Here is a 22,531-nt window from a genome sequence, read left to right as displayed (position 1 = left end):
TAGTTCACGGCTGTAGCTACCTCTGTGTCGGCACTCGGCAGTCCATCCATAATTGTATACCACCTACCCGTGGTTTTTTTTTCTTTCTTCTTTATACATACATACTACTACATCTCTTTATCAACCAGTCTATATTAGCAGCAGACACAGTACAGTACGGTAGTTCACGGCTGTAGCTACCTCTGTGTCGGCACTCGGCAGTCCGTCCATAATTGTATACCACCTACCCGAGGTTTTTTTTTCTTTCTTCTTTATACATACATACTACTACATCTCTTTATCAACCAGTCTATATTAGCAGCAGACACAGTACAGTACGGTAGTCCACGGCTGTAGCTACCTCTGTGTCGGCACTCGGCAGTCCGTCCATAATTGTATACCACCTACCCGTGGTTTTTTTTTCTTTCTTCTTTATACATACATACTACTACATCTCTTTATCAACCAGTCTATATTAGCAGCAGACACAGTACAGTACGGTAGTTCACGGCTGTAGCTACCTCTGTGTCGGCACTCGGCAGTCCGTCCATAATTGTATACCACCTACCCGTGGTTTTTTTTTCTTTCTTCTTCATACATACATACTACTACATCTCTTTATCAACCAGTCTATATTAGCAGCAGACACAGTACAGTACGGTAGTTCACGGCTGTAGCTACCTCTGTGTCGGCACTCGGCAGTCCGTCCATAATTGTATACCACCTACCCGTGGTTTTTTTTTTCTTTCTTCTTTATACATACATACTACTACATCTCTTTATCAACCAGTCTATATTAGCAGCAGACACAGTACAGTACGGTAGTCCACGGCTGTAGCTACCTCTGTGTCGGCACTCGGCAGTCCATCCATAATTGTATACCACCTACCCGTGGTTTTTTTTTCTTTCTTCTTTATACATACATACTACTACATCTCTTTATCAACCAGTCTATATTAGCAGCAGACACAGTACAGTACGGTAGTCCACGGCTGTAGCTACCTCTGTGTCGGCACTCGGCAGTCCGTCCATAATTGTATACCACCTACCCGTGGTTTTTTTTTCTTTCTTCTTTATACATACATACTACTACATCTCTTTATCAACCAGTCTATATTAGCAGCAGACACAGTACAGTACGGTAGTTCACGGCTGTAGCTACCTCTGTGTCGGCACTCGGCAGTCCGTCCATAATTGTATACCACCTACCCGTGGTTTTTTTTTCTTTCTTCTTTATACATACATACTACTACATCTCTTTATCAACCAGTCTATATTAGCAGCAGACACAGTACAGTACGGTAGTCCACGGCTGTAGCTACCTATGTGTCGGCACTCGGCAGTCCGTCCATAATTGTATACCACCTACCCGTGGTTTTTTTTTCTTTCTTCTTTATACATACATACTACTACATCTCTTTATCAACCAGTCTATATTAGCAGCAGACACAGTACAGTACGGTAGTTCACGGCTGTAGCTACCTCTGTGTCGGCACTCGGCAGTCCGTCCATAATTGTATACCACCTACCCGTAGTTTTTTTTTCTTTCTTCTTTATACATACATACTACTACATCTCTTTATCAACCAGTCTATATTAGCAGCAGACACAGTACAGTACGGTAGTCCACGGCTGTAGCTACCTCTGTGTCGGCACTCGGCAGTCCGTCCATAATTGTATACCACCTACCCGTGGTTTTTTTTTTCTTTCTTCTTTATACATACATACTACTACATCTCTTTATCAACCAGTCTATATTAGCAGCAGACACAGTACAGTACGGTAGTTCACGGCTGTAGCTACCTCTGTGTCGGCACTCGGCAGTCCGTCCATAATTGTATACCACCTACCCGTGGTTTTTTTTTCTTTCTTCTTTATACATACATACTACTACATCTCTTTATCAACCAGTCTATATTAGCAGCAGACACAGTACAGTACGGTAGTCCACGGCTGTAGCTACCTCTGTGTCGGCACTCGGCAGTCCGTCCATAATTGTATACTAGTATCCATCCATCTCCATTGTTTACCTGAGGTGCCTTTTAGTTGTGCCTATTAAAATATGGAGAACAAAAATGTTGAGGTTCCAAAATTAGGGAAAGATCAAGATCCACTTCCACCTCGTGCTGAAGCTGCTGCCACTAGTCATGGCCGAGACGATGAAATGCCAGCAACGTCGTCTGCCAAGGCCGATGCCCAATGTCATAGTACAGAGCATGTCAAATCCAAAACACCAAATATCAGTAAAAAAAGGACTCCAAAACCTAAAATAAAATTGTCGGAGGAGAAGCGTAAACTAGCCAATATGCCATTTACCACACGGAGTGGCAAGGAACGGCAGAGGCCCTGGCCTATGTTCATGGCTAGTGGTTCAGCTTCACATGAGGATGGAGGCACTCAGCCTCTCGCTAGAAAAATGAAAAGACTCAAGCTGGCAAAAGCAGTAGCACTGCAAAGAACTGTGCGTTCTTCGAAATCCCAAATCCACAAGGAGAGTCCAATTGTGTCGGTTGCGATGCCTGACCTTCCCAACACTGGACGTGAAGAGCATGCGCCTTCCACCATTTGCACGCCCCCTGCAAGTGCTGGAAGGAGCACCCGCAGTCCAGTTCCTGATAGTCAGATTGAAGATGTCAGTGTTGAAGTACACCAGGATGAGGAGGATATGGGTGTTGCTGGCGCTGGGGAGGAAATTGACCAGGAGGATTCTGATGGTGAGGTGGTTTGTTTAAGTCAGGCACCCGGGGAGACACCTGTTGTCCGTGGGAGGAATATGGCCGTTGACATGCCTGGTGAAAATACCCAAAAAATCAGCTCTTCGGTGTGGAGGTATTTCAACAGAAATGCGGACAACAGGTGTCAAGCCGTGTGTTCCCTTTGTCAAGCTGTAATAAGTAGGGGTAAGGACGTTAACCACCTCGGAACATCCTCCCTTATACGTCACCTGCAGCGCATTCATAATAAGTCAGTGACAAGTTCAAAAACTTTGGGTGACAGCGGAAGCAGTCCACTGACCAGTAAATCCCTTCCTCTTGTAACCAAGCTCACGCAAACCACCCCACCAACTCCCTCAGTGTCAATTTCCTCCTTCCCCAGGAATGCCAATAGTCCTGCAGGCCATGTCACTGGCAATTCTGACGAGTCCTCTCCTGCCTGGGATTCCTCCGATGCATCCTTGCGTGTAACGCCTACTGCTGCTGGCGCTGCTGTTGTTGCTGCTGGGAGTCGATGGTCATCCCAGAGGGGAAGTCGTAAGACCACTTTTACTACTTCCACCAAGCAATTGACTGTCCAACAGTCCTTTGCGAGGAAGATGAAATATCACAGCAGTCATCCTACTGCAAAGCGGATAACTGAGGCCTTGGCATCCTGGGTGGTGAGAAACGTGGTTCCGGTATCCATCATTACTGCAGAGCCAACTAGAGACTTGTTGGAGGTACTGTGTCCCCGGTACCAAATACCATCTAGGTTCCATTTCTCTAGGCAGGCGATACCGAAAATGTACACAGACCTCAGAAAAAGAGTCACCAGTGTCCTAAAAAATGCAGCTGTACCCAATGTCCACTTAACCACGGACATGTGGACAAGTGGAGCAGGGCAGGGTCAGGACTATATGACTGTGACAGCCCACTGGGTAGATGTATGGACTCCCGCCGCAAGAACAGCAGCGGCGGCACCAGTAGCAGCATCTCGCAAACGCCAACTCTTTCCTAGGCAGGCTACGCTTTGTATCACCGCTTTCCAGAATACGCACACAGCTGAAAACCTCTTACGGCAACTGAGGAAGATCATCGCGGAATGGCTTACCCCAATTGGACTCTCCTGTGGATTTGTGGCATCGGACAACGCCAGCAATATTGTGTGTGCATTAAATATGGGCAAATTCCAGCACGTCCCATGTTTTGCACATACCTTGAATTTGGTGGTGCAGAATTATTTAAAAAACGACAGGGGCGTGCAAGAGATGCTGTCGGTGGCCAGAAGAATTGCGGGACACTTTCGGCGTACAGGCACCACGTACAGAAGACTGGAGCACCACCAAAAACTACTGAACCTGCCCTGCCATCATCTGAAGCAAGAAGTGGTAACGAGGTGGAATTCAACCCTCTATATGCTTCAGAGGTTGGAGGAGCAGCAAAAGGCCATTCAAGCCTATACAATTGAGCACGATATAGGAGGTGGAATGCACCTGTCTCAAGCGCAGTGGAGAATGATTTCAACGTTGTGCAAGGTTCTGCTGCCCTTTGAACTTGCCACACGTGAAGTCAGTTCAGACACTGCCAGCCTGAGTCAGGTCATTCCCCTCATCAGGCTTTTGCAGAAGAAGCTGGAGACATTGAAGGAGGAGCTAACACGGAGCGATTCCGCTAGGCATGTGGGACTTGTGGATGGAGCCCTTAATTCGCTTAACAAGGATTCACGGGTGGTCAATCAAATCAGAGCACTACATTTTGGCCACCATGCTCGATCCTAGATTTAAAGCCTACCTTGGATCTCTCTTTCCGGCAGACACAAGTCTGCTGGGGTTGAAAGACCTGCTGGTGAGAAAATTGTCAAGTCAAGCGGAACGCGACCTGTCAACATCTCCTCCTTCACATTCTCCCGCAACTGGGGGTGCGAGGAAAAGGCTCAGAATTCCGAGCCCACCCGCTGGCGGTGATGCAGGGCAGTCTGGAGCGACTGCTGATGCTGACATCTGGTCCGGACTGAAGGACCTGACAACGATTACGGACATGTCGTCTACTGTCACTGCATATGATTCTCTCCCCATTGAAAGAATGGTGGAGGATTATATGAGTGACCGCATCCAAGTAGGCACGTCACACAGTCCATACTTATACTGGCAGGAAAAAGAGGCAATTTGGAGGCCCTTGCACAAACTGGCTTTATTCTACCTAAGTTGTCCTCCCACAAGTGTGTACTCCGAAAGAGTGTTTAGTGCCGCCGCTCACCTTGTCAGCAATCGGCGTACGAGGTTACATCCAGAAAATGTGGAGAAGATGATGTTCATTAAAATGAATTATAATCAATTCCTCCGCGGAGACATTGACCAGCAGCAATTGCCTCCACAAAGTACACAGGGAGCTGAGATGGTGGATTCCAGTGGGGACGAATTGATAATCTGTGAGGAGGGGGATGTACACGGTGATATATCGGAGGATGATGATGAGGTGGACATCTTGCCTCTGTAGAGCCAGTTTGTGCAAGGAGAGATTAATTGCTTCTTTTTTGGGGGGGGTCCAAACCAACCCGTCATATCAGTCACAGTCGTGTGGCAGACCCTGTCACTGAAATGATGGGTTGGTTAAAGTGTGCATGTCCTGTTTTGTTTATACAACATAAGGGTGGGTGGGAGGGCCCAAGGACAATTCCATCTTGCACCTCTTTTTTCTTTTATTTTTCTTTGCGTCATGTGCTGTTTGGGGAGGGTTTTTTGGAAGGGACATCCTGCGTGACACTGCAGTGCCACTCCTAAATGGGCCCGGTGTTTGTGTCGGCCACTAGGGTCGCTAATCTTACTCACACAGCTACCTCATTGCACCTCTTTTTTTCTTTGCGTCATGTGCTGTTTGGGGAGGGTTTTTTGGAAGGGACATCCTGCGTGACACTGCAGTGCCACTCCTAAATGGGCCCGGTGTTTGTGTCGGCCACTACGGTCGCTAATCTTACTCACACAGCTACCTCATTGCGCCTCTTTTTTTCTTTGCGTCATGTGCTGTTTGGGGAGGGTTTTTTGGAAGGGACATCCTGCGTGACACTGCAGTGCCACTCCTAGATGGGCCCGGTGTTTGTGTCGGCCACTAGGGTCGCTAATCTTACTCACACAGCTACCTCATTGCGCCTCTTTTTTTCTTTGCGTCATGTGCTGTTTGGGGAGGGTTTTTTGGAAGGGACATCCTGCGTGACACTGCAGTGCCACTCCTAAATGGGCCCGGTGTTTGTGTCGGCCACTACGGTCGCTAATCTCACTCACACAGCTACCTCATTGCGCCTCTTTTTTTCTTTGCGTCATGTGCTGTTTGGGGAGGGTTTTTTGGAAGGGACATCCTACGTGACACTGCAGTGCCACTCCTAGATGGGCCCGGTGTTTGTGTCGGCCACTAGGGTCGCTAATCTTACTCACACAGCTACCTCATTGCGCCTCTTTTTTTCTTTGCGTCATGTGCTGTTTGGGGAGGGTTTTTTGGAAGGGACATCCTGCGTGACACTGCAGTGCCACTCCTAAATGGGCCCGGTGTTTGTGTCGGCCACTAGGGTCGCTAATCTTACTCACACAGCTACCTCATTGCGCCTCTTTTTTTCTTTGCGTCATGTGCTGTTTGGGGAGGGTTTTTTGGAAGGGACATCCTGCGTGACACTGCAGTGCCACTCCTAGATGGGCCAGGTGTTTGTGTCGGCCACTAGGGTCGCTTAGCTTAGTCATCCAGCGACCTCGGTGCAAATTTTAGGACTAAAAATAATATTGTGAGGTGTGAGGTATTCAGAATAGACTGAAAATGAGTGGAAATTATGGTTTTTGAGGTTAATAATAATATGGGATCAAAATGACCCCCAAATTCTATGATTTAAGCTGTTTTTTAGGGTTTTTTGAAAAAAACACCCGAATCCAAAACACACCCGAATCCGACAAAAAAAATTCGGTGAGGTTTTGCCAAAACGCGGTCGAACCCAAAACACGGCCGCGGAACCGAACCCAAAACCAAAACACAAAACCCGAAAAATTTCAGGCGCTCATCACTAATGTTGACCTGTTTATTTGCATATTATGAGGTATTCCTTGTCATTAGAAAGTGCCAAATTTCACCTAGAGGCAGCCATTTTGGGCTGGTAATGCAGCATGTTAATTAATAGTGGGACTAAAGAGGACATATCTAAATCTACTTTACAGCACATGTAAATTAGGGCTATCCAGATGTCACCTCAGTCTAAGCAACAATAATTTGTTTTTCGTTCATCACCAAATGAGAAGTTGCAACAAAAGTACAAAGCGTTCCATCCACATCCACTTGTTGTCACGGCTATATTCTGAGACCTGGATTTGTGGAGAGCCCATAAAGGGTGACAGAGGTTAAGCAGTGGGAACTACTCAATTTGTACAGTTCCCACTGTACAGTTTTAGGCAAATTGTTTACATATCATGCAGGTCAGAGTCTAATGACAGTTACAAACTTCTGAGCACTGGCAGAATGCAAACTGGGGGTTGGTATCGATATCCTGGCGCTCAGAATCCCGACGGTCAGAATGCGGACAGTGGCATCCTGTTTTTAAAAATCCTGATGGAAGTATTTTAACACACCCCTCCCACAACCTAACCCATCCCTCCCACAGCTAACCAACCCCTCCCGCAGCCTAACCCACCCCTCCCACAGCCTAACCCTAACCCACCCCTCCCACGCCCTAACCCTAACTCACCCCTCCCATGGCTTAACCCTAACCTACCCCTTCCGCAGCCTAACCCTAGCCCACCTCTCCCTCTGCCTAACCCACCCCTCCCAAAGCCTAACCCTAATTTACCCCTCCCGCAGTCTAACCCTAACCCACCCCTCCAACAGCCTAACCCTAACCCACCCCTCCCGCAGCCTAACCCTAACCTATCCCTCCCACAGTCTAACCCTAACCCACCTCTTTCGCATGCCTAACCCACCCCTCCCGCAGCCTAACCCATCCCTCCCACAGTCTAACCCTAACCCACCCCTTCCGCATGCCTAACCCTAACCTATCCCTCCCACAATCTAACCCTAACCTACCCCTCCCACAGCCTGTCCATGGCAACCACTTTACTGCTCCACTTCTCAACACTTTTCATTGCTTAATACATCAACCCCTGGGTTTCTGTGCATTGCAATGTTTGTAACTGGGTATGTTGACCTGTTTATTTGCATATTATGAGGTATTTCTTGTCATTAGAAAGTGCACCTTTCACCTAGAGGCATCCATTTTGTCTGCTAAACCAGTTTCAAGGTAATACAGCCTATCCATTAACTAGGGACTCTGGACAACATTTAGGTCTGAGGTAAAATTATTAGTTCAACCCACAAAATGGGTATTTCCACTTAGTGTATATAAGGTTCCACTTGAAATGCCTGAAATTTATGTGATACAGTGTATGGTCCTTCTCCAGAAAAGCTCAGTTGCATAGAGAAACAAAATTTTCAAAACAGTTCTCCAAAATAATATCCACTTCGTCCCCCCAAAAACACTCCAACCTCTGTTTGATGCAAATATACAAATTCAGGTTGGATTGAGGAGAAATGTGACACCTCTGTGAAATAGCCTATGCCATTGCAAGATCCGATCTGTGCAAAATTTTCCCACTACCGTTCTCCAGTACTCCGTCGTAATGCATGTCATACAGTATAGAGCCTCATGTAGGATGTGAGGCAATACGCAAATCATTTAATGACAGCCACGTTGGTTAAATAAAGATTAAAGCGACCTCCTTTTAAATAAACATGGTTAGGGTCCTGGCAAGCATATATATTTAATTATCTGCGCACCTGTTCCACACAGGAAATTGTCTGCACATATCCAGTAATTGAAAACACATTTTTCTTCTTCAGGTTTTTGAAATATAACCTGTCTGCATGGAGGCAAAATTTGGGATTACTCACTTTGAAATTGTAATTGAACTGCCTGAATGACGCAATTTCATCATTGAATTCCTACCAACCTACTGTAATTGTCACTAACACATTATTATTACTAGAATAACAAAATCATGCTATAAACGGAAGGTTCCAGAAGTTTAAAACAGAAATAAGTTGATAACTCCAGGTACCAGGAATTAGCTCGACCCGTCGTTTTTTTCTGTTTATACTTACCGGTATATGTTCTGTTTATATATCTGTTTATATTTCAAGACCTATTATCCTTTCTTTGAAAAATTATAACGGTGGACACGTTTTCATGGCGTCACAATGGAAAATGCATTTTCTAAGGAAAAAAAGATGTTTATGCCATTTTTTATATTCAGTTTGGTAAACGGCCCCAAATTGTCAGGAGCGGGCCTAAAATGTTATAGATTTGACACGGGAAATTTTAGTACCGGGATATGCTCCCATTTTCTTAACTGTCCTATACAACTCCTGTTATTGTGCATATTTTTATATCTATTCTTATACTTCAAGTTTCATAATTTAATATTGTTAGAAAATTAATTAATCAAAAATGTCAAATACTCTCCCAAGAAATCCCACCTGTCTGTGTGTAGCTTGTGGTCTTTTCTGAGTTTTGCTAAGAAATAAAAAAACAGCAAACAATATTAAATTAATAAATGAAAGAGTACATACATATTTAAATAATGATAATAATAATAATAATAATAATAATAATAATAATAAAAAGTATAAACCTTTTTCAGTAGTATTTCACTATATACAGTATATGTCATAAGTGCCATGACTTCCGCAGTGGGTTTTTCCAGTAAGAATCTATTGTTTACTGGTTTTATTCTTCTTACTGTTTATAGGAGATCGTATCGGTATCCCTGCGCTTGGGATACTGTCAGTCAGAATACCAACAGCGGCATCCCGAAGCTCAGGATACTGACACCTATTTGGTATGTAAATTACCCCTAACCCTCCTTGGTCATGGTCATGGTCAACTTCTCCACTGGCTCAGTTCTTCACACTTTTTACTGTTTGATGAATAGACCCCTTAATCTACAGTAAAATGGATACTATTTGTACTCAATACTAAAAATAAGAATTTACTTACCGATAATTCTATTTCTCGTAGTCCGTAGTGGATGCTGGGAACTCCGTAAGGACCATGGGGAATAGCGGCTCCGCAGGAGACTGGGCACAAAAGTAAAGCTTTAGGACTACCTGGTGTGCACTGGCTCCTCCCCCTATGACCCTCCTCCAAGCCTCAGTTAGGACACTGTGCCCGGACGAGCGTACACAATAAGGAAGGATTTTGAATCCCGGGTAAGACTCATACCAGCCACACCAATCACACCGTACAACTTGTGATCTGAACCCAGTTAACAGCATGATAACAGAGGAGCCTCTGGATAGATGGCTCACAACAATAACCCGATTTAGTTAACAATAACTATGTACAAGTATTGCAGACAATCCGCACTTGGGATGGGCGCCCAGCATCCACTACGGACTACGAGAAATAGAATTATCGGTAAGTAAATTCTTATTTTCTCTGACGTCCTAGTGGATGCTGGGAACTCCGTAAGGACCATGGGGATTATACCAAAGCTCCCAAACGGGCGGGAGAGTGCGGATGACTCTGCAGCACCGAATGAGAGAACTCCAGGTCCTCCTCAGCCAGGGTATCAAATTTGTAGAATTTAGCAAACGTGTTTTCCCCTGACCAAGTAGCTGCTCGGCAAAGTTGTAAAGCCGATACCCCTCGGGCAGCCGCCCAAGATGAGCCCACCTTCCTTGTGGAATGGGCTTTTACAGATTTTGGCTGTGGCAGGCCTGCCACAGAATGTGCAAGCTGAATTGTATTACAAATCCAACGAGCAATAGTCTGCTTAGAAGCAGGAGCACCCAGCTTGTTGGGTGCATACAGGATAAACAGCGAGTCAGATTTTCTGACTCCAGCCGTCCTGGAAACATATATTTTCAAGGCCCTGACTACGTCCAACAACTTGGAGTACTCCAAGTCACTAGTAGCCGCAGGTACCACAATAGGTTGGTTCAGATGAAACACTGAAACCACCTTAGGGAGAAAATGAGGACGAGTCCTCAATTCCGCCCTGTCTGAATGGAAGATCAGATAAGGGCTTTTACAGGATAAAGCCCGCCAATTCTGACACGCGCCTGGCCGAGGCCAGGGCCAACAACATGACCACTTTCCATGTGAGATATTTTAACTCCACAGATTCAAGTGGTTCAAACCAATGTGACTTTAGGAACCCCAAAACTACATTGAGATCCCAAGGTGCCACTGGAGGCACAAAAGGAGGCTGTATATGCAGTACCCCTTTTACAAACGTCTGAACTTCAGGAACTGAAGCTAGTTCTTTCTGGAAGAAAATTGACAGGGCCGAAATTTGAACCTTAATGGACCCCAATTTTAGGCCCATAGACACTCCTGTTTACAGGAAATGCAGGAATCGACCTAGTTGAAATTCCTCCATCGGGGCCTTACTGGCCTCGCACCACGCAACATATTTTCGCCAAATGCGGTGATAATGCTTTGCGGTTACATCCTTCCCGGCTTGATCAGGGTATGGATGACTTCATCCGGAATGCCTTTTTCCTTCAGGATCCGGCGTTCAACCACCCTGCCGTCAAACGCAGCCGCGGTAAGTCTTGGAATAGACAGGGTCCTTGCTGGAGCAGGTCCCTTCTTAGAGGTAGAGGCCACGGGTCCTCCGTGAGCATCTCTTGAAGTTCCGGGTACCAAGTCCTTCTTGGCCAATCCGGAGCCACGAGTATAGTTCTTACTCCCCTCCGTCTTATAATTCTCAGTACTTTTGGTATGAGAGGAAGAGGAGGGAACACATACACTGACTGGTACACCCACGGTGTTACCAGAGCGTCCACAGCTATTGTCTGAGGGTCCCTTGACCTGGCGCAATACCTGTCCAATTTTTTGTTTAGGCGGGACGCCATCATGTCCACCTTTGGTTTTTCCCAACGGTTTACAATCATGTGGAAGACTTCTGGGTGAAGTCCCCACTCTCCCGGGTGGAGGTCGTGCCTGCTGAGGAAGTCTGCTTCCCAGTTGTCCACTCCCGGAATGAACACTGCTGACAATGCTATCACATGATTTTCCGCCCAGCGAAAAATCCTTGCAGCTTCTGCCATTGCCCTCCTGCTTCTTGTGCCGCCCTGTCTGTTTACGTGGGCGACTGCCGTGATGTTGTCCGACTGGATCAGCACCGGCTGACATTGAAGCAGAGGTCTTGCTTGGCTTAGGGCATTGTAAATGGCCCTTAGCTCCAAAATATTTATGTGAAGTGATGTCTCCAGGCTTGACCACAAGCCTTGGAAATTTCTTCCCTGTGTGACTGCTCCCCAGCCTCGCAGGCTGGCATCCGTGGTCACCAGGACCCAGTCCTGAATGCCGAATCTGCGGCCCTCTAGAAGATGAGCACTCTGCAACCACCACAGGAGAGACACCCTTGTCTTTGGTGACAGGGTTATCCGCTGATGCATCTGAAGATGCGATCCGGACCATTTGTCCAGCAGGTCCCACTGGAAAGTTCTTGCGTGGAATCTGCCGAATGGAATTGCTTCGTAGGAAGCCACCATTTTTCCCAGGACCCTTGTGCACTGATGCACTGACACTTGGCCTGGTTTTAGGAGGTTTCTGACTAGTTCGGATAACTCCCTGGCTTTCTCCTCCGGGAGAAACACCTTTTTCTGGACTGTGTCCAGGATCATCCCTAGGAATAGAAGACGTGTCGTCAGGATCAGCTGCGATTTTGGAATATTGAGAATCCAACCGTGCTGCCGCAACACTACTTGAGATAGTGCTACCCCGACTACCAACTGTTCCCTGGATCTTGCCCTTATCAGGAGATCGTCCAAGTAAGGGATAACTAAAACTCCCTTCCTTCGAAGGAGTATCATCATTTCGGCCATTACTTTGGTAAAGACCCGGGGTGCCGTGGACAAACCAAACGGCAGCGTCTGAAACTGATAGTGACAGTTCTGTACCACAAACCTGAGGTACCCTTGGTGAGAAGGGTAAATTGGGACATGGAGATAAGCATCCTTGATGTCCAGAGACACCATATAATCCCCTTCTTCCAGGTTCGCAATCACCGCTCTGAGTGACTCCATCTTGAATTTGAACCTTTGTATGTAAGTGTTCAAGGATTTCAGATTTAAAATAAGTCTCACCGAGCCGTCCGGCTTCGGTACCACAAACAGCGTGGAATAATACCCCTTTCCCTGTTGTAGGAGGGGTACCTTGATTATCACCTGCTGGGAATACAGCTTGTGAATGGCTTCTGCTGCAGCCTTTTTCCTCTCCCTCTGCCACGGGGCAGAAATGAGGAGTCTTTTGCCCGCTTGCCCTTACTTATGGGGCCTAAAGGACTGCGCCTGATAATACGGCGTCTTCTTATGTTGAGAGGCTACCTGGGGTAAAAATGTGGATATCCCAGCCGTTGCCGTGGCCACCAGGTCTGTTAGACCTACCCCAAATAACTCCTCCCTTTTATAAGGCGATACTTCCATATGCCTTTTGGAATCAGCATCACCTGACCACTGTCTTGTCCATAACCCTCTTCTGGCAGAAATGGACAGCGCACTTACTCTTGATGCCAGTCGGCAAATATCCCTCTGTGCATCACGCATATATAGAAATGCATCTTTTAAATGCTCTATAGTCAGTAATATACTGTCCCTATCTAGGGTATCAATATTGTCAGTCAGGGAATCCGACCAAGCCACCCCAGCACTGCACATCCAGGCTGAGGCGATTGCTGGTCGCAGTATCACACCCGTGTGAGTGTATATACATTTTTAGGATATTTTCCTGCTTTCTGTCAGCAGGTTCCTTAAGGGCGGCCGTATCCGGGGACGGTAGTGCCACCTGTTTAGACAAGCGTGTGAGCGCTTTATCCACCCTAGGGGGTGTTTCCCAACGTGCCCTATCCTCTGGCGGGAAGGGGTATGATGCTAATAACTTTTTAGGAATTAACAGTTTTTATCGGGGGAAACCCACGCATCATCTCACACACTTCATTTAATTCCTCAGATGCAGGAAAAACTACAGGCAGTTTTTTCTCACCCAACATAATACCCTTTTTAGTGGTACTGGTATTATCAGAAATATGTAAAACATTTTCCATAGCCTCAATCATGTAACGTGTGGCCCTACTGGAAGTCACATTCGTCTCTTAATCGTCGACACTGGAGTCAGTATCCGTGTCGGCGTCTGTATCTGCCATCTGAGGTAACGGGCGTTTTAGAGCCCCTGATGGCTTTTGAGACACCTGGACAGGCACAGGCTGAGTAGCCGGCTGTCTCATGTCATCAATCTCTTGTAAAGAGCTGACACTGTCACGTAATTCCTTCCATAAGCTCAGCCACTCAGGTGTCGACTCCCTAGGGGGTGACATCTCCATTACAGGCAATTGCTCCGCCTCCACACCATTTTCCTCCTCATACATGTCGACACAATCGTACCGACACACAGCACACACACAGGGAATGCTCTGATAGAGGACAGGACCCCACTAGCCCTTTGGGGAGACAGAGGGAGAGTATGCCAGCACACACCAGAGCGCTATATATATACAGGGATAACCTTATAGAAGTGTTTTTCCCCTTATAGCTGCTGTTTTATTAATACTGCGCCTAATTAGTGCCCCCCCCCCCCTCTCTTTTTTAACCCCTTTCTGTAGTGTAGTAACTGCAGGGGAGAGCCAGGGAGCTTCCCTCCAACGGAGCTGTGAGAGAAAATGGCGCCAGTGTGCTGAGGAGATAGGCTCCGCCCCTTTTTCGCGGACTTTTCTCCCGCATTTTTATGGATTCTGGCAGGGGTTAAAATACATCCATATAGCCCTGGGGGTTATATGTGATGTATGTTTGCCAGCCAAGGTGTTTTTATTGCTGCTCAAGGCGCCCCCCCCCCAGCGCCCTGCACCCTCAGTGACTGCAGTGTGAGGTGTGTATGAGGAGCAATGGCGCACAGCTGCAGTGCTGTGCGTTACCTTGGTGAAGACTGATGTCTTCTGCCGCCGATTTTCCGGACCTCTTCTTGCTTCTGGCTCTGTAAGGGGGCCGGCGGCGCGGCTCTGGGACCGGACTCTGAGGCTGGGCCTGTGTTCGGTCCCTCTGGAGCTAATGGTGTCCAGTAGCCAAGAAGCCCAAGCTGGCTGCAAGCAGGCAGGTTCGCTTCTTCTCCCCTTAGTCCCTCGATGCAGTGAGCCTGTTGCCAGCAGGTCTCACTGAAAATAAAAAACCTAAAACTAAACTTTCACTAAGAAGCTCAGGAGAGCCCCTAGTGTGCACCCTTCTCGGCCGGGCACAAAAATCTAACTGAGGCTTGGAGGAGGGTCATAGGGGGAGGAGCCAGTGCACACCAGGTAGTCCTAAAGCTTTACTTTTGTGCCCAGTCTCCTGCGGAGCCGCTATTCCCCATGGTCCTTACGGAGTTCCCAGCATCCACTAGGACGTCAGAGAAAAACATTTCCAGAAATAAGAAACTTCAAGGGACAAAACCGAAAAATCAGAGACAGTCGGCAGCAATGTATTACAGGGCTGTGGATCATGGAGTCCACCAGAAATAAGTCGACAGTCAATAGGTCAACCCAATATTGTCGACATGAAGTAGATTGGCAAAGTCAAAAGGTCGTCAGGGACAATAGGTCGATGTGAAAAAGGAAAACACCACAAAAGGTCGACACAACCACAATGTCTACATGGAAATGGTCGACACAAAAAAAGGTAGACACAAGATTTTTTTATATATCATTTTGTATGTTTAACCACGTCAGGCAAATTAGTGGAAACGTATACCCTCATGGAGCCGTTTTGCTCGCCGCGCTTCAGGCAAGGTGCCTCTCTCCGGTACTGCTGTGCTCGGAACGGGTTATTATTCCCAATCGCAGTCCACGCGGATGGTAAATTGTAGAACAAAAAAACAAAACTTGTATTGACCATGGCCCTCATTCCGAGTTGATCGCTCGCAAGGCGAATGTAGCAGAGTTACACACGCTAAGCCGCCGCCTACTGGGAGTGAATCTTCGCTTCTTAAATGTGCGACCGATGTATGCGCAATATTGCGATTACAAACGAGTTAGCAGTTTTTGAGTAGCTTCAGACTTACTCTGCCTGTGCGATCAGTTCAGTGCTTTTCGGTCCTGGCTGACGTCATAAACACACCCAGCGTTCGCCCAGGCACACCCACCGTTTCCCCGGCCACTCCTGCGTTTTCTCCGGAAACGGTAGCGTTTCCAGCCACACGCCCCTAAAACGCCGTGCATCCGCCCAGTAACACCCATTTCCTGTCAATCACAATGCGAACGTCGGAGCGATGAAAAAGCCGTGAGTAAACTTACTTTCTTCATAGTAAAGTTACTTGGCGCAGTCGCAGTGCGAACATTGCGCATGCGCACTAAGAGAATTCTCACTGCGATGCGATGAAAATCTCCGAGCGAACAACTCGGAATGAGGGCCCATGTGTGTTGACCACTGTCATATTGACTTTTGAATATGTCAATATTAAGGACTGTTGACCTTTTACATGTCGAGGTATTGTCTGTCGACCTATCACCCGATAACCGTATTACAGGTCAGCCTGTCCTTCATGCTTTGTAAATGACACAGAGCCCCAGTAACTTATAATAGCTTATAATCTACATGTGCATTGTTGCATATATTAACATTTATACTATATTACCATGGGCTCAGATTTGGCTAAATAATGAATCTCCTACAAATAGGATGCAGTGGGTGCCTCAACAATGGAGAGCTGATGCAGAGAATGTCCTCCAGCAGCATCTGCACGTATTACTGTTATGCTGCCTCATGCAGACACTCATATATACCACATCCACCCACTTCAGTGGCCAAGAGCTCAGGGATCAAGCAGGGTGGCATTGGCAGGATAAGAGCGCCAGTATTACCGGCCGCCTCCCGCCTTTTTCTCTGCGCAGCCGCAGTGCCAGCCCCTGCACAAATCGGAGGAGGAGCCTGTACGCTGAGGAGATTCTTACATAGCAGCCTCTGCTGTGCTCTGATTGGCTGAGTAACGCCACACAGTCACTCAGCCAATCGGAGCACAGACTGACACGCCCCCTGCCCGTACTTACTGCCCGTGCCATGGAGGAAACTGGAGGCTGCACAGTGCATAGCCGCAAGAAGAGGTGATTGAGGAGAGTGTGTCAGTGTGTGACATGTGTGAGTGTATGGGAGGGAGTGTGTCAGTAAGGCAGTGTGTGAGACTTGTGTGAGTGTGTATGTATGAGAGGGAGTGTGTCAGTGAGGCAGTGTGTGAGACATATCAGTGTGTATGTATGAGAGGGTGTGTGTCAGTGTGTGTTACACTATGTATGAGAGGGAGTGTTTCAGTGTGTGTTACACTGTATGTATGGGAGGCAGTGTGTCATTGAGGCGGTGTGTGTTTCAGTGTGTGTATGGGAGGGAGTGTGTGAGACTTGTATGAGTGTGTATGTATGGGAGGGAGTGTGTCAGGCAGTGTGTGAGACTTGTGTGAGTGTGTATGTATGAGAGGGAGTGTGTCAGTGTGTGTTACACTGTGTATGTATGGGAGGGAGTGTCAGTGAGGCAGTGTGTGAGACTTGTGTGAGTGTGTATGTATGAGAGGGAGTGTGTCAGTGAGGCAGTGTGTGAGACATGTCTGAGTGTGTATGTATGAGAGGGTGTGTGTCAGTGTGTGTTACACTATGTGTGAGAGGGAGTGTTTCAGTGTGTGTTACACTGTATGTATGGGAGGCAGTGTGTCATTGAGGCGGTGTGTGTTTCAGTGTGTGTATGGGAGGGAGTGTGTGAGACTTGTATGAGTGTGTATGTATGGGAGGGAGTGTGTCAGGCAGTGTGTGAGACTTGTGTGAGTGTGTATGTATGAGAGGGAGTGTGTCAGTGTGTGTTACACTGTGTATGTATGGGAGGGAGTGTCAGTGAGGCAGTGTGTGAGACTTGTGTGAGTGTATCAGTGTGTGTTACAGTGTGTGAGACGTGAGCATAGGTGTGCGCAGGGGGGGTGCCTGGTGCGCACAGGCACCCCCTAATGTCTGGCACCCCAATCTCACATGCCTGATGCAGGGATCGCCGAGCAGGCTGATTACTGTCCCCTCTGCGCTGCACCATGCAGGACTGCATTACTGACCGGACGCCTGGGTTAATCAAAGGTGCCACTGCCACCGACTTTCAAACTCCCGGCTCCACCTCCATGTACAAAAACAGCGTGATGTGATGTGATTACGTCATGCTGCTCACATGCCCACCCATCACACCCGCCACATGCCCACCTCTCTCCTTCTATGCTATGCCAACACCAGCCACTGATGAGGAGCAGCATGCAGCCAACGTTCCTCTTAGGAAGACAAATTCAATACTGGCAGGTGGTCGGCAGCAACATTGACAAGTCACTCGTTTTTCCAGCAGCAGCAGTACTAGTCTGCGACTGTCAGTGTCAGTGAGTGACTGACTTGTAAGTAAACTGCTGCAGCTTGCAGGGGAAAGAGAGGGGGAGCCAGATCAGGCTGAGGAGGAGCAGTGTAATTGCAGTGAGTGCCATCTGGGGTGTTTGTTTGGTGCATACCACAACATCTAACAATGTATTTGCTTTATTAGGATTGGTACAAGGGTGGATATTTTATATGCGTTGACCATCAGTAGGCGCTAGACATGCCCAAAAGGCGGTGCTAGACACACCCCAGGCTCCAACGGTGCACCCCCTAATAAAATGTGCTGCGCACGCCAGTGGACGTGAGTGTACATGAATGAGAGGGAGTGTGTCAGTGAGGCAGCGTGTGTTACAGTGTGTGATACATATGTGAGTGTGTATGTATGAGAGGGAGTGTGTCAGTGTGTTTACACTGTGTATGTATGGGAGGGAGTGTGTCAGTGTGTGTTACACTGTGTATGTATGGGAGGTAGTGTGTCAGTGAGGCAGTGTGTGTTTCAGTGTGTGATACATGTGTGAGTGTGTGTGTATGTATGAGAGGGAGTGTGTCAGTGTGTGTTTACACTGTGTATGTATGGGAGGGAGTGTGTCAGTGTGTGTTACACAACTTACACTGTGTATGTATGTATGGGAGGGAGTGTGTCAGTGAGGCAGTGCGTTTCAGTGTGTGATACATGTGTGAGTGTGTATGTATGAGAGGGAGTGTGTCAGTGTGTGTTACACTGTGTATGTATGGGAGGGAGTGTGTCAGTGTGTGAGACGTGTGAGTGTACATCAATGAGAGGGAATGATCAGGTAAAAACCTTGATGTTTCCAGAAATGTACTGTTCCATTGTAAGACTTGTGTGATACTCCTTTCACACTGCCAATGCCAGATCCCACCCGGGAATTAGAAATGGGTCCTTCCCGGGTGGGATCTGGCATTGGCCGCTTATGCCGGGCGAGTTGCCGTAGCAGCAGGGGGTGGAGCCGGCGGCGGAGGTGGAGGCGGCACTGGGAGATGAGATCATATCCGTGCCGCCTCTCCCTGCTGTAGTAAACGGGTCCCGAGACGCATCGACCCGGGAGCCCGTTCACGCAGCCACTGACCCGGTATTCAACCCGGGTATATAACACTGCTTTATTCCCGGGTTGAATTGCCGGGTCAGGCGACCCGGGATTTCGGCTATGCCCCTTTCACACCGCATGCTGACCCATGTCGACCCGGCAATATGCCGGGTCGATACCGGGTTATTTGTGCGGTGTGAAAGGGGCATGATTTGACTACTGTACATAATTTTATTGTATTTTAATTTCTCTAACGTCCTAAGTGGATGCTGGGGACTCCGTAAGGACCATGGGGAATAGCGGCTCCGCAGGAGACTGGGCACATCTAAAGAAAGCTTTAGGACTATCTGGTGTGCACTGGCTCCTCCCCCTATGACCCTCCTCCAAGCCTCAGTTAGATCTCTGTGCCCGAACGAGAAGGGTGCACACTAGGGGCTCTCCTGAGCTTCTTAGTGAAAGTTTTAGTTTAGGTTTTTTATTTTCAGTGAGACCTGCTGGCAACAGGCTCACTGCATCGAGGGACTAAGGGGAGAAGAAGCGAACTCACCTGCGTGCAGAGTGGATTGGGCTTCTTAGGCTACTGGACATTAGCTCCAGAGGGACGATCACAGGCCCAGCCATGGATGGGTCCCAGAGCCGCGCCGCCGGCCCCCTTACAGAGCCAGAAGACAGAAGAGGTCCGGAAAATCGGCGGCAGAAGACGTCCTGTCTTCAACAAGGTAGCGCACAGCACTGCAGCTGTGCGCCATTGCTCTCAGCACACTTCACACTTCGGTCACTGAGGGTGCAGGGCGCTGGGGGGGGGGCGCCCTGAGACGCAATAAAAACACCTTGGCTGGCGAAAATACATCACATATAGCCCCCAGGGCTATATGGATGAATTTTAACCCCTGCCAGAATCCATAAAAAAGCAGGAGAAAAGTCCGCGAAAAAGGGGCGGAGCCTATCTCCTCAGCACACTGGCGCCATTTTCCCTCACAGCTCCGTTGGAGGGAAGCTCCCCTGGCTCTCCCCTGCAGTCACTACACTACAGAAAGGGTTAAAAAAGAGAGGGGGGCACTAATTAGGCGCAGTATTAACTATACAGCAGCTATAAGGGGAAAAACACTTATATAAGGTTATCCCTGTATATATATAGCGCTCTGGTGTGTGCTGGCAAACTCTCCCTCTGTCTCCCCAAAGGGCTAGTGGGGTCCTGTCCTCTATCAGAGCATTCCCTGTGTGTGTGCTGTATGTCGGTACTTTTGTGTCGACATGTATGAGGAGAAAAATGATGTGGAGACGGAGCAGATTGCCTGTAATAGTGATGTCACCCCCTAGGGGGTCGACACCTGAGTGGATGAACTGTTGGAAGGAATTACGTGACAGTGTCAGCTCTGTATAAAAGACAGTGGTTGACATGAGACAGCCGGCTACTCAGCTTGTGCCTGTCCAGACGTCTCATAGGCCGTCAGGGGCTCTAAAGCGCCCGTTACCTCAGATGGCAGATATAGACGCCGACACGGATACTGACTCCAGTGTCGACGGTGAAGAGACGAATGTGACTTCCAGTAGGGCCACACGTTACATGATTGAGGCAATGAAAAATGTTTTACACATTTCTGATAATACGAGTACCACCAAAAAAGGGGTATTATGTTCGGTGAGGAAAAACTACCTGTAGTTTTCCTGAATCTGAGAAATTAAATGAGGTGTGTGATGATGCGTGGGTTTCCCCCGATAACAACTGATAATTTCTAAAATGTTATTGGCATTATATCCTTTCCCGCCAGAGGTTAGGGTGCGTTGGGAAACACCCCCTAGGGTGGCTAAAGCGCTCACACGCTTGTAAGGGCTCTACCTTCGCCTGAGATGGCCGCCCTTAAGGATCCTGCTGATAGAAAGCAGGAGGGTATCCTAAAAGGTATTTACACACATACTGGTGTTATACTGCGACCAGCAATCGCCTCAGCCTGGATGTGCAGTGCTGGGTTGGCGTGGTCGGATTCCCTGACTGAAAATATTGATACCCTAGATAGGGACAGTATATTTTTGCCTATAGAGCATTTAAAAGATGCATTTCTATATATGCGTGATGCACAGCGGAATATTTGCCGACTGGCATCAAGTCTAAGCGCGTTGTCCATTTCTACCAGTAGAGGGTTATGGACACGTCAGTGGTCAGGTGATGCGTATTCCAAACGGCATTTGGAAGTATTGCTTTATTAAGGGGAGGAGTTATTTGGGGTCGGTCTTTCAGACCTGGTGGCCACGGCAACAGCTGGGAATTCCACGTTTGTACCCCAGGTCGCCTCTCAACATGAGAAGACGCCGTATTATCAGGCGCAGTCTTTTCGTGGACAAGCGGGCAAAAGGTTCCTCATTTCTGCCCCGTGACAGAGGGAGAGGAAAAAGGCTGCAGAAATCAGCCAGTTCCCAGGAACAGAAACCCTCTCCCGCCTCTGCCAAGCCCTCCGTATACGCTGGGGCTTTACAAGCCGAATCAGGCACGGTGGGGGGCCCGTCTCAATGAATTTCAGCGCGCAGTGGGCTCACTCGCAAGTAGACCCCTGGATCCTTCAGGTGATATCTCAGGGGTACAAATTAGAATTCGAGACGTCTCCCCCTCGCCGTTTCCTAAAGTCGACTTTACCGATGTCTCCTTCTGACAGGGAGACAGTTTTGGAAGCCATTCACAAGCTGTATTCCCAGCAGGTGATAATCAAGATACCCCTCCTGCAACAGGGAACGGGGTATTATTCCACATTGTTGTGGTACCGAAGCCGGACGGCTCGGTGAGACCGATTCTAAATCTAAAATCTTTGAACACTTACATACAGAGGTTCAAATTCAAGATTGAGTCACTCAGAGCAGTGATTGCGAACCTGGAAGAAGGGGACTACATGATGTCTCGGGACATCAAGGATGCTTACCTTCATGTCAAAATTTACCCTTCTCACCAAGGGTACCTCAGGTTTATGGTACAGAACTGTCACTATCAGTTCAGACGCTGCCGTATGGATGGTCCACGGCACCCAGGGTCTTTACCAAGGTAATGGCCGAAATGATGATATTCCTTCGAAGGAAGTGAATTTTAGTTATCCCTTACTTGGACAATTCCCTGATAAGGGTAAGAACCAGGGAACAGTTGGAGGTCGGTGTAGCACTATCTCAGGTAGTGTTGCGGCAGCACGATTGGATTCTCAATATTCCAAAATCGCACCTGGTTCCGACGACGTGTCTTCTGTTCCTAGGGATGATCGTGGACACAGTCCAGAAAAAGGTGTTTCTCCCGGAGGAGAAAGCCAGGGAGTTATCCGAGCTAGTCAGGAACCTCCTAAAACCGAGCCAAGTCTCAGTGCATCAATGCACAAGGGTTCTGGGTAAAATGGTGGCTTCCTACGAAGCAATCCCATTCGGCAGATTCCACGCAAGAACTTTCCAGTGG

This window comes from Pseudophryne corroboree, chromosome 9, assembly GCF_028390025.1.
Source record: "Pseudophryne corroboree isolate aPseCor3 chromosome 9, aPseCor3.hap2, whole genome shotgun sequence".
NCBI classification, from domain to species: domain Eukaryota; kingdom Metazoa; phylum Chordata; class Amphibia; order Anura; family Myobatrachidae; genus Pseudophryne; species Pseudophryne corroboree.
The sequence above is the reverse complement of the archived record's forward strand: the minus strand, read 5'-3'. Positions refer to the sequence as shown.